At 38.3% G+C, this 12,136-nt stretch overlaps 1 long non-coding RNA gene across 1 annotated transcript in view; it reads right to left on the bottom strand.

Moving 5' to 3' along the window:
• LOC118659988 overlaps nucleotides 1-10,069 on the bottom strand; it is a 46,918-nt gene extending 36,849 nt beyond the window's left edge. Inside the window, exon 1 of the long non-coding RNA XR_004968774.1 lies at nucleotides 9,966-10,069. This is a non-coding gene — a long non-coding RNA (uncharacterized LOC118659988). The remainder of the gene's footprint in view (nucleotides 1-9,965) is intronic.
• Between the last annotated feature and the right edge of the window lie 2,067 nt (nucleotides 10,070-12,136).

The raw sequence follows: 12,136 nt of genomic DNA on the forward strand, positions 1-12,136 counted from the left end.
TTATGTTACACATAGTATACCACCGTTAAAAAATACTAGTTAGGTTCTGGCTGGACCAGCATCCTGTACACTCAAAGGTCGCAGGGTCAATTCCTTGTCTGGGCACATACCCCACCCCGTCACCACACTGTTGTCCATGACCATGAGTTCTCTTTTTTTCTTTTTTGCTCATTTCCTCCACCCCCATCAACACCCACCACCACCACCACCACCACCACCACCACCACCACCACCAGAGCTGTCTGCCTGCTTCCTATCTATGAATCTGTCTCTATTTTGCTTGGTAGTTCAGTTTGTTCATTAAATGCCACATATGCGTGAAATCATACAGCACTTCTCTTTCCCTGGCTGGTTTATTTCACTTAGCATAATGTTCTCCAGGTCCATCCATGCTGTCACAAAGGGTAAAATTTTCTTCCTTTTTATGGCAGAGTATACTAACCTAATTTTAAAAATCAGACTCTTCCTTTTCTCCTGCATATGTATACATATATAAACAATGCATTATTTTTCTTTTGATTTGAATATTTAAAATGTTACTGTGTCACATATATTCCTGAAACTTGCTTTTCTCACTCATTATGTTTCTGAAATTAACCCTATTTGACAACAGTAGCTATAGTTCCATTCATTTTACAGATGTGTGATATTCCATTGTTTGAATATACCACAATAAGTTTATCCATTCTCCTGTTGAAAATTCAGGTTGTTTTCAGTATTTTTTGTTTTGTTTTGTTACTCTGAACATGGATGTTGTGAACAGTCTGTGCTTGCCTTCTGGTGCACTGTGGAAAAGTTTTTCTAAGATGCAGGTGGGAGAAGAAATGCTGGCTTATAGGCCAAGTTAGTGTCAATTATCAATTTTTTTTTAAAGAAAAAACAAGTGGAAACTGACTTCTAATCCTGATCACACATGCACCATTTCTAATCTGTTTCCCTAGTTTTTTTGTTAACAGTCTCTCTAATTTACCTTTTATAAACTATGGTGCCTCCTTTTACTCCAAAGAAATGCCTTTTCTATCCTAGTATTTGAATATTTTCCCCAGAGAAGAGCTCTGCTTCCCTATATTGTACATTTCCAGTTGATCTTCAAGCCCAAGTGAAGGTAATTCCCATCCTCTACTTCCAACTCCCAACAATCCCAAAGCTTTTTAACTGAATGTTTCTAGTTTATTTAGAAATTAATTCCAACCATTAAGCACCACTTTAGTATTTATATTGAATAATTAATTTCTGTAAAAAGTAGCAATTAAGAAATATACAAGCATATTTAATGCAACCTGCAAATACTCTAGCCATGAGTTTAAAGCATCAGTATTTCAATTAGGTTTTTCATTCATTTAATCAATTTATATTAATTAAGTGCTCAATATGGAATGGACACTGCAGTAACTACTGGGGACATAGCAACGAACAAAACAGGCAAGATCTAGGCCAGTGATGGCGAACCTTTTGAGCTCGGCGTGTCAGCATTTTGAAAAACCCTAACTTAACACTGGTGCCGTGTCACATATAGAAATTATAGAAATTTTTTGATATTTGCAACCATAGTAAAACAAAGACTGATATTTTTGATATTTATTTTATATATTTAAATGCCATTTAACAAAGAAAAATCAACCAAAAAAATGAGTTTGCGTGTCACCTCTGACACGCGTGTCATAGGTTCGCCATCACTGATCTAGGTAATAACTAACTGTGATTAGCTTCACGAGAAAGGAAGCAGTGCTATGTTATTTTAGACAGTGTGATGGGGGCCACCCAAATCTATCGGTACAGGGAGTGGAGGCCAAGGAAGCCTTCCTGAGAGAAAGGACACTCAGATGAGACCTGCAGGATGCAGGCTGGGGGTCCAGGTTAGAGAGGCCCAAGGTAGAAGGAACATTCTCAGCTGAGGAAATTACCCAAAGCCCTAAGAGCTGTGGGAGTGAGGGGTGAGAGGATTTTGAGAAGGTAGCCTAAAAAGGTAGGCAGGAGTTAGACCAGGTAGAATTTAAAAAACAAATGAAATATTTTGGCTTCCCCCCAGCCCCCCCCCACCACCACCACCAAGATCAGCAGAATGACTTGATCAAATTAATGTTTTAAATCTATTATCTGGTAGCTCTATGGAGACTAAATTAAAGGGGTGCAATTGTTAGGAGTGGGGAGGCCTCTGAAGAGTTATATTACGCTGAGAGAGGAAGGGACTTGGCCTGGGTGGTGAATGAGGGTAATGAAGAAAACCGGGTAAATTTGAGAAAGTTATAGAAGCTGAAATCAGCAGGACATGGTGATTGATCATATGCGGGTGATTGATCAAAGATGAGGAACGTGTTAAGGAGACATTCTGGCTTCTGGCTTGAGTATTCATCTATTGCCCTGTAACCAAGCACAGAGTAGGTTCTACTCTGGTACTAGAAGAAGAGAAACAGGGCTGTTAGACTGGTACAACCAGGAAAAAGGAAACCGCCAACATGTTTCACAATGGAGATAATACTAGAAGCCAATGTCTGTCTGTCTGTGAACAACTTGCTTCTCCTTTTTCTCATATTCCTTTCCTGTTCATGCTCCTCTCCACCCACCGCACAGTCCTCAGCTCTTTCATTCTGAACCCTTCCCTCCACCAGAACGTGCCTCTAACACCGTCTCCTCAGCAAAGTGGGTCCTGTTCTCTGCACAAGCAAATCATTTCTCCTGCTGAGCGTCCCTGGCATATGCTGCCTGCTTCTGCTGACACAGCTCATCATACTCATCTGTTTCATTCACCCAACCTGATTGCAAGCCCTTGGAGGCAGGAACCGTGTTTTACAAGCGTTTTACAGTCGTAATCTCTGCTTCCTCCCACCTCTCGCCCCTCAGCAGCAGCACTGGAACACCCTGGCTCCCGCGGATGTGCTATCTACATAGGTGGTTAATCCAGAGGCCCAGGATTTACTATTTTGTAATCTACTTGGTCAACTCACAAAGAGATTTTGACTGTAAAGTTAGCAATGTAATATCTCTCAGGAATATGTTCATGTTTATTGCTATTTGTAAAATAGAACAATCAAGTTTCACAGTATCTACATGACCAAACACAAAGCAGGTAAAAAACTTGGTGTTTACTTTTGGCTCAGAATAAAATATATAGCAAATATTCATATCTGTTGGATTCTGGGCAAAATTTTCTGGAGAAATTTAAACATGGTATATTCCAAAATAGTGCACGTGAACTCCATAGATTTCTAAAAGCTATTTTGTAAATGTGATTTATGTCTCAATGGAGAATTATATCTCAATAGCCTTGATTAATATTTTTCTTTATTTAAAATAAAATTATATACACATATATATTCACACATATATGAATACATATATATGCATACAAAAATGTTTTGTGCAAAGATAAAAGGCAAGAGCTAATTTGAAGTAGTGATGTGTAATTTAAAAATTTAGGCCTATAATCTAAATTTTAAAGTTTAAATCTACTAATTTAAGTTCTTTTTCTCCACTTATAGAAGAAACGGTATACTCACAATTTTATAGTGTATATTTGTATAAATTCTTAACTTATGCACAGCCTATATTTAATGATGTGAAATAATAGATCACCATTTGTTTATTACGCAGACTCTCTTTCTAAAATTTATCTTTACTATTGAAAGTATTACAGCCTGGCTGGTGTGGCTCAGCAGTTGAGCGTAGATCTATGAACCAAGAGGTCATAGTTTGATTCCTGGTCAGGGCACATGCCAGGATTGCGGGCTCGATCCCCAGTACCCATGGCGTGCAGGAAGCAGCTAATCAATGATTCTCTCTCATCATTGATGTTTCTATTTTTCTCTCCCTCTCCTTCCTCTCTGAAATCAATAAAAATATTTTTTTAAAAAGAAAGTATTACAGATGTCTCCTTCCTTTCCATCCATCCCCCTCAGGCCTTCACCACACTATTGTTTGTGTCCATGGGTTATGCATATATGCACATAAATTTTTTGGTTAATCTCTTTCTGCTTCCCCCTCCCATCTTCCCTCTGAGATTCCTCAGTCTGTTCCATGCTTCTGTGTCTCTGGATCAATTTTGTTTATCAGTTTATTTTGTTCATTAGATTCCACATTTGAGTGAGATCATATCATACTCATCTTTCTCTGACTGGCTTATTTTGCTTAGCATAATACTCTCCAGGTCCCTCCATGCTGTCTCAAAGTGTAAGAGATCTTTCTTTTTCACAGCTGCATGGAATTCCATTGTGTAAAGGTACCACTTCTTCTTTATCCACTCATCTACTAATGGACACTTGGGCTGTTTCCAGATCTTAGCTATTATAAATAGCACTCTATAAACATAGGGGTGCATACATTCTTTCTGATGTATTATTACACAGACTCTTGATGGAGAAATAGTCTAAGTTGTTTAAAGATACCAATGCTTTCATAATTATATAGTATTTTATTTAAATGTTGGCATAAACTTTTGAAGAAAGATTCTACTTTTAACAGGTTTATATAAGGCCAACCAAGACTCTGGAAGTTTAATATCTGTCCAAAGTCACGTTCTTAAATAAACTTGGAGAAGCATCATGATGTCTTGCCTCTCGGGTTAGCAGTGCTTTTATCTACTTCATGTCACTACTGCCTCCCTAATGTGTCTTAGTCACATCTCTGTGGAATCCAAAAGAACCTAGTGATGACCCATCGAATCATTTTGTTTGTGTGTGTGTGTGTGTGTGTGTGTGTGTGTGTGTGTGTAAAGCATTCCAAATTTTGGTCTAGTTCCAGATTTAATTGGCTAACATAAATGTTGGACTTGGTTTTTCAAAATGTAAAAAACCTTTAAGATATCACATTATCTTCTTTTGAAACAATAGCATGAAATCCAGTAGGATTTTAAAGTTTGAAAACGAAGAAAGACTTCTAATTTAGCTAAAGAGAAATTATAAAATATTTTCATTATCCTGAAAGTGAATATTAATTATTGTTTCACTTTTAAATAAATGATTCCTGTTATTTATATTAATACATTATTGATAATTACAGTTTCTTAGTACATACAAATTTTTATGAAATTTATTATATTTGAACTATAGGATAATAGTGCTTATAAACAAAGTTAAAAAAAAACCCACACACAAAACAACCCAAATGATACCTCAAGAAACAGCATGTACTTGCATTTGGTTTTAATTAATTAGGGAGTAGGAAGGGCTATACATTTCTTTTATACCTTTCATGAATTATTGAGATTCTTTGATAATGTGCCAGGAAAATGCATATGTACTTCATATATAAAGTGTTATCTACCTATAAAACCTCATGTCATTCTAGCTGAGGTATGGAATGTTCTATTGGAAATGTTATTGTTACTGTTTAATATTTCCATGCATTAGGAGGAAGAAGTGATTTTTCACACATGCATGTATTTTATGATGATAGTGCAAAAATGTGCCCTTGGATGTGCTTTCAAACCACCTAAAGCAGACTTTTCAGCAAAGTTAGGGGTGCTTAGCATCTGCCTCTAACTGCAGTCTACATGCCATCATGCACTCTGGCCATGACATTCCAAACCAGCAGTTGCCAAGGGCAAACAAGATAAATGGGCCCAATGTGAATGGCAGAGATCCAAATGACATCTGAGTGGCGTTGTCCTCCCTGGCTGGATTCTGTTCTCACAACCAAAAGGCTGTTAGTGAAATCTGGTCACCAGTGGCTTTATCCAGGCATAAAAAAAAATCTACTCATAAAATTTTGTAAGCATAAATTAGATATAAATTTATGGAAGCAAAAGATCTAAATAAGAGGTAAGACTGATAGCCATTAATAGATAAACCTATTGATATTAGTAAATACATATTTTTGCTCAAATGTATCCACTTTTAGTAATTATGCCAATGTGATTTCAATAGCTCAGTTACATATACTCCAGTCAATATGAAAGATAGAGTGTTGTACCAACAACCTATTTTTTCTTTGACTTAGCTTTTATTTATCTTCCTTTTTAGTATATAAAATATATACATTTTAATATTTATATAATGCCAGCTATAAAATACTGTTGTTTTTTCCTTCACTCCTGGGTATGAATACTCTGACTCATTTAAGGATATGAATTATACAAGCCACAGACTCTTCCTTCCCTATTACATAGGATGCAGGCTTGCCTTTTTGTATTTGCAATCTGTATGCTGAATAAATTGGTGTATTTCTTTCCCTTGAAGAGGCTACATATTTCATACATATGTGGCAGTTGTAGGTACATATGTCTGCTGTAGGTAGAACTCACATTCATCGCAAGTAATTACATAGGGTTATAGTGAGCAAAATGAGTTGATAAAAATGATAATGCAAGGCTCTATATGTATTCATTTGCAATGATTTCCACATCAACTTCACTCAGTTTATAAATCTAAACATTAGTTCCCTTGCTGTCAGCACTTCAAACTCCACCTGGGATCAGTCAGCCAAGCTGTGCTTTCTGCCTCCTAGAATCATCATGCAAAATAAAGATTCTGCATTTGGAATGTGGCTGACAGGTTGGTTGATGCTGCACCAGACAAAAAGGAATGCACTTTTCCTCCTCAGCTGCATAAGCTCCTCTGTTTCACAGGCGTATTGCTTTTAGTAAGAAAAGCAGATGTGACTTACGGAGCAGGGACCAGGAGGTGGGAGGGAAAGAGCTATTGTTTCATAAGCACATTTTTTATTGCAACACATTCTTTTTCAGCTTGTCTCATGAAGTATTAAGATTTTTCTGGTAATCAATAGCTAACTAGGTCTGATATTTTTATTCCTGACAGAAAAAATATGCAAGTTTTGCAATTTAAATGAAGAATGTGATAAAAAATTTGCCAAATAATCAATTTTGTTCATTTTATAATTATTTCACTTTTCTTCCTTCCTTTCTCTCTCTCTCTCTCTCTCTCTCTCTCTCTCTCTCTCTCTCTCTCTCTCTCTCTTTCTTTCCATTCTCACTTTTTTCTTTTTTTCCCCTGTAGCACTGACTGGTGGGATTTATCAACCTTTTTTCTTTTTTATTAATTTTTCTTTATTGTTGAACATATTACAGATGTCCCCTTTTTTCACCCATTAACCCACTCCACCCTGCTTCCGCTCCCTCCCCAAACCATTCACCAAACCATTGTCTGTGTCCATGGGTTATACATATATGTATATAAGTTCTTTGATTAATCTCTTCCCGCCCCCACCCCATCTTCCCTCTGAGAGTCATGAGTTCAGTCTGTTCCATGCTTCTATTCTCTGTACCTATTTTGTTCATCAGTTTATTTTGTTCATTAGATTCCACATATGAGAGAGATCATGTGATACTTGTCCTTCTCTGACTGGCTATTTTGCTTAGCTTAATACTTTCCTGGTCCCTCCATGCTGTCTCAAAGGGTAAGAGTCCACCTTTTTTCTTAAACATGCTAGTCATGTGTTACTTATCTCTACATCTAAAATATTAAATTCATGAATTCTTTTCTACTTGAGGCTTTGACTATCATTCATTCATACATTTCTGTTTTCTCTTGAATGTTCATATTTCACAAAAAATTACCATTATATAATGGCATTTATCTTTCACTAATAAAACCTGATACCTTGAAAATATAAGGACTTCAAAGAAACACCATTCAGAATTAGGTTGCTAGTTGTCTATAACGAAGAGATTGAGTTTGTTAACTAGAAACCCAGCCTACAGTGGGTTCAGCTGGGCATCTAGAATTATTGTTAAAGGTACAACAAAGCAGTGAGTTGATCACATACACAGCAGTTAGAAACTTATTGTATTGGACTCTAGGTACCTGTAACAAGGCTCCAAAAGGAAATGTTTCATAAAGGAACTGTCCCATTTGTATATTGAAAGCTTACTTTTGAATCATCCTCTCTACTATTTCCCCTTCTCCTCTTCTCTGAAATACAAGTTAATCTGTTTATTTAGATTAGATAGCAGATCAAATAAAGAACTATATAAGAGTCTGAGCAGCTGAGGAGGTTAACCTGCTGTCGAAGATGGAAAAATAAATTAATAAAAGTGATACCTTAGCAATATATAAATATATTTCTTTTTGTTTCTTACCTGCTACATCAAAGATAAAAGCATCCTGGATAAGTTACTTTTTAACTTAGTAAATGTATTATTAAATTAGTATGTACCTATATAATTTTTACCTTACTAGTGAGAATATTTTTATAAGATTTCATTACATCTTAAAAATACCCCCTCACCCAAGAAAGTGTCCATTTTAAAATGAAATGAAATGCATATCTCTTAATGTGTCTTTTAGGGCCTACTGCTCTTGTACTGACCCTTTGGAAAGTTAGTTTAGTAAACAGTTATCCTGGACTAAGTTCTGCACTTTGCACAGAGCGAATTCAAAGAATCAAAAGCAAAGATAATCGAGCACAGAGTCAATGAGCTGTACACTGGGAGGGGTTCCTTGGCTATGATTTGTCTTGGGTTACCCCCACTCCTGTTTTCTCATGCCTTTGGGGATCACGTGATAACACCTTGGGGAGACACTTCTTCATTTTTTTCTCTTTCCTTTTGAGCAGTCAAGATTAGAAATGCATTTGTGGCTGTTTCTAACAAATTCGCACTGACCAGACCGACAAACTGATCTCTCCATGGAATCACAGCATGAATGAAAAGCAAAACAAAATAAAAACCAATTCTAATGGCTTTGGTAAAAGAATTAGGAATTGGTGATGGTGGGGTGGCCTGGTACAAACTGGTACTCACTAAATATATATGGAATGAATAGAGGAATAAATACTTAACTATTAATAACTTAAACAACTTGTGGGAAAGGCCCTGTGGCTCATATTTTATCCACAAAGGTGTTATTTAGTCATTCAATAATTTTTTACTAGGCACCTATCCCATGCAAAGCTGTAATACCACTATAGGGAACACTAAAATAGAAAAATCTATACTAATAATAGCCTAGGTGGTAGTCATGCCCTCACGCTGTGATGCCCTCATGCCATCACAATCCTACAATCCATCACCAGGAGGCTGCGTGCTCAGTGGGTACATTTGAGTTGACAGGGACTTGATGCTGTGTGCATGGCACGAAGGCAGGGCCTGGTGGCCGCTTTGCACAGCAAGACCTGGGGGTCCCTGTGGCCGCTCCATGCGGCCAGGCTTGGGGGTCCCACTGTGGGACCCCCAGCTCTGGCCTACCTCTTTGGGGCAATCCATTGAGGAGCCCCAGATGGGTGGGTGGGGCCTACCTCTTAGGGGTGATGGATCACAGAGCTCCCGCACTGTGAGAGGGCACAGACCAAGCTGCCCCCCCCTCCGCCCCCCAGTGCACAAATTTTATGTATCAGGCCTCTAGTTAGAATAAAATAGACACTAATAATGGAATTATAATATTTGCATGATTACTAGTATAAAGTGGAATGAAAATACTACAAAACAGATGCAAATAAAAGAAGTGTGAAGATAATTGTTAGTTATTCTCTGTGATGGCTAATGCAAGTCTCCCACAGAATCAATCACACTCTTAATAAAAGCTACCACAGTTGACCCTTGAACAACATAAGAGTTAGGGAATGCCAACCCCCTGCACAAAATTCCACGTATAACTTTCAACTCCCTCAAAACTTTCGTAATAGCCTACCAATAATATAAACAGTTGATTAACACATATTTTGTTTATGTACTTTATACTGTATTCTTATAATAAAGTAAGCTAAGAGAAGAAAATGTTACTAAGAAAATCATAAGAAAGAGAAAACATATTTATAATATTCATTGAAAAAATCCACATGTAAGTGGATCTACGATATTCAAACCCATGTTGTTCAAGGGCCAACTGTACTTATTAACTACCACCACGAAGTGCCTGCATGCACACAACAATCCAACAAGGAAAGCATCATTGTTCCCATTTTATAGGTGAGGAAATGGAGGCTCAGTGAGATGATTAGGAAACTTTCTCCAAGTCACATATTTAATCAACTCTAGATTCATTGTCTCACACTGTTGCAAGAGAGGCACCTACCAAGCTCCTGCCTTTGCCTCTCTCCTCTTTCTGCAGCCCGGGCCTCTTCACCTGACTTGAAAGATGGGTGATGTCCCCTCTGACTCCACCCAATTCTTCTCTCTAGAAAGGGGAGAAATAAGAAACTGTAATGCAACACTTTGAAACTCAGCTCCAAGTTACTTCCAATGCTTGTCCAAGAGAAACAAAAGAGCTCTGAGTTTCTTCCTTGTCCCTATACCCAGTATCCACATAATTTTTACCCACTTGTTCCCAGTGACCCAGTTCTGCCTAGGACTGGTGCCCTGGTTACCTTGGGCATCTCTTTCTTTGGACTGGAATGCTTCCCTTGAACTCCAACCAGGAGTCTGAGGCACTGCCACCTGACCACAAAGTTCACTGTGAGTCTCCTAGCATTGCCTGCTTGGATCCCTTGGGCCTCTAGATTCCCTAACATGGAACACGAAGCCTTTCTAGTGGTTGTGTATGTAATCAACTTACTGATTTATTGGTTCCTGCTCGTCTCTCCAGCCTCACCCTCACACCCCCGTACCCCAGTCATACTGAGCTACTTGCAAATCTCTGAATTTGGCCTGTCCTCTTTTTCCCATAGGACTTGGAAGCATTTCTCCCTTTATCTGAATACTTTTCTTCACTCTTCCCTGATTGTCTGGGCCTGCCCTTATTTAGAGATCAACTTAGATATCACCTCCTCCAGGAAGTTGGCCTGTGCTTTCCCAAGGCACCCTGGGTTGACTCCTCAGTCTTTCTACTAAAAGAAAGTAGAGGCCATCATATTGTACTTCCAGAAACTCAGCCAGGACCTGGCACATAACAGACACTTAAATATTTTTTCATTGATGTAAACAACTTATAAGGCAATTTACAAGGATCATAAAAATCAATCAAGCAGTGCGTGAGTGACACTGGCCTCCAGGGCCCTGTTCTTTGAGACACTAATTTCCTCCTTGACGCAGTCAGTATTCTAATATACTAGCTGGTTCTCCTGAACCTTTCAGGCAACCCTGAGATTTTAGTTTCAGTATGTGAAATTCTCCAATGCAGGAGAATGATTCCAACTCCTAGCTGTTACAAGGACTTAACAGGGTACATTAGTATGATCTGCAGATGAGGAAACTGGAATCTAGACAAGTGTCAGATGCTGTTAAGATGAGCCTCAGCTAATGAAAGATTTGAATTTATGTTCGAGTCATATTTCTACTGAGTTAGAATGTCAGCATTTGGGATATGTTGCTAATTAAGATGATGAAGTCTTACGACTGGTAAAGCCTGTGAGTCTTACACATGACAAAGCATTTCTTAGAAATTAAAAAATGATTTAAATAGATATATCCCTAGGAAAAAAATCTGTCTTCCACAAATGGAAATAATAAAAACCACTAAATTACACTGTTGCATAACCTGGAAGGTAGCAGATTTATAGCTTCCACTGTTGACAGGTCACCTGTCACCCCTCCGTGTCCACAGTATGGGCTATCAGTTTGCTGTGTCTCTGAGCAATGCTATTCTGAGAAGGAAGAGAATCTCTGTCTGGGAGTGGTGATGGCAAACCCAGAAGATGTAATGAGTATCGCGTGTGGAATGGAGCCATAACAAAAGGCCTAGAACGCTGAAACATGGCAGGAGTTCTCTGGCCACATTCTCAAACGATTAGGAACGTTCTGTCCTTTTACACTGGTGGAAATCTATCAGTCTCTTTTTAATGGAAGGAAAAGATTCCTGTGTTGTATGTTGAATTTGTGTTCCTCGAGGCTGAATTTGCATACGCAGGAAGCTTTTTTTAAATAAACAACTCCTGGCTATTATTGGATGAAAACAAAGTTTTGAAGGTCTCTGGTACACACAGGCTGGCACTAACATTCATTCCTCATTCATTCATTCAGCAAGGTTGTAGAAACCTAGATTATGCAGGCACTGTGCTGGGCACTGGAGATCCTGGAGATCCTGTAGTGTGCAGTGAGCAAGGCACCCCTGCTGCTTTCCAAGGGCCTTAGAGCCCTGGGAGTGGGGGTGGGGGCAGTGGAGGGGATTGCTTGGCATTAACCAAGGGGAGTTCTTCCTTTTGACCCAAGTCTTCCTTTCTGGATTCAGAAGGTAAAATGGTCCCTCAAAAATAATACAAGAAAGAAAAAGAAAACCCCTTCTTTTACTTAGCTCTATGATTTTCTTCT

The sequence above is a fragment of the Myotis myotis genome, unplaced genomic scaffold (genome assembly GCF_014108235.1).
Source record: "Myotis myotis isolate mMyoMyo1 unplaced genomic scaffold, mMyoMyo1.p scaffold_m19_p_7, whole genome shotgun sequence".
NCBI lineage: Eukaryota > Metazoa > Chordata > Mammalia > Chiroptera > Vespertilionidae > Myotis > Myotis myotis.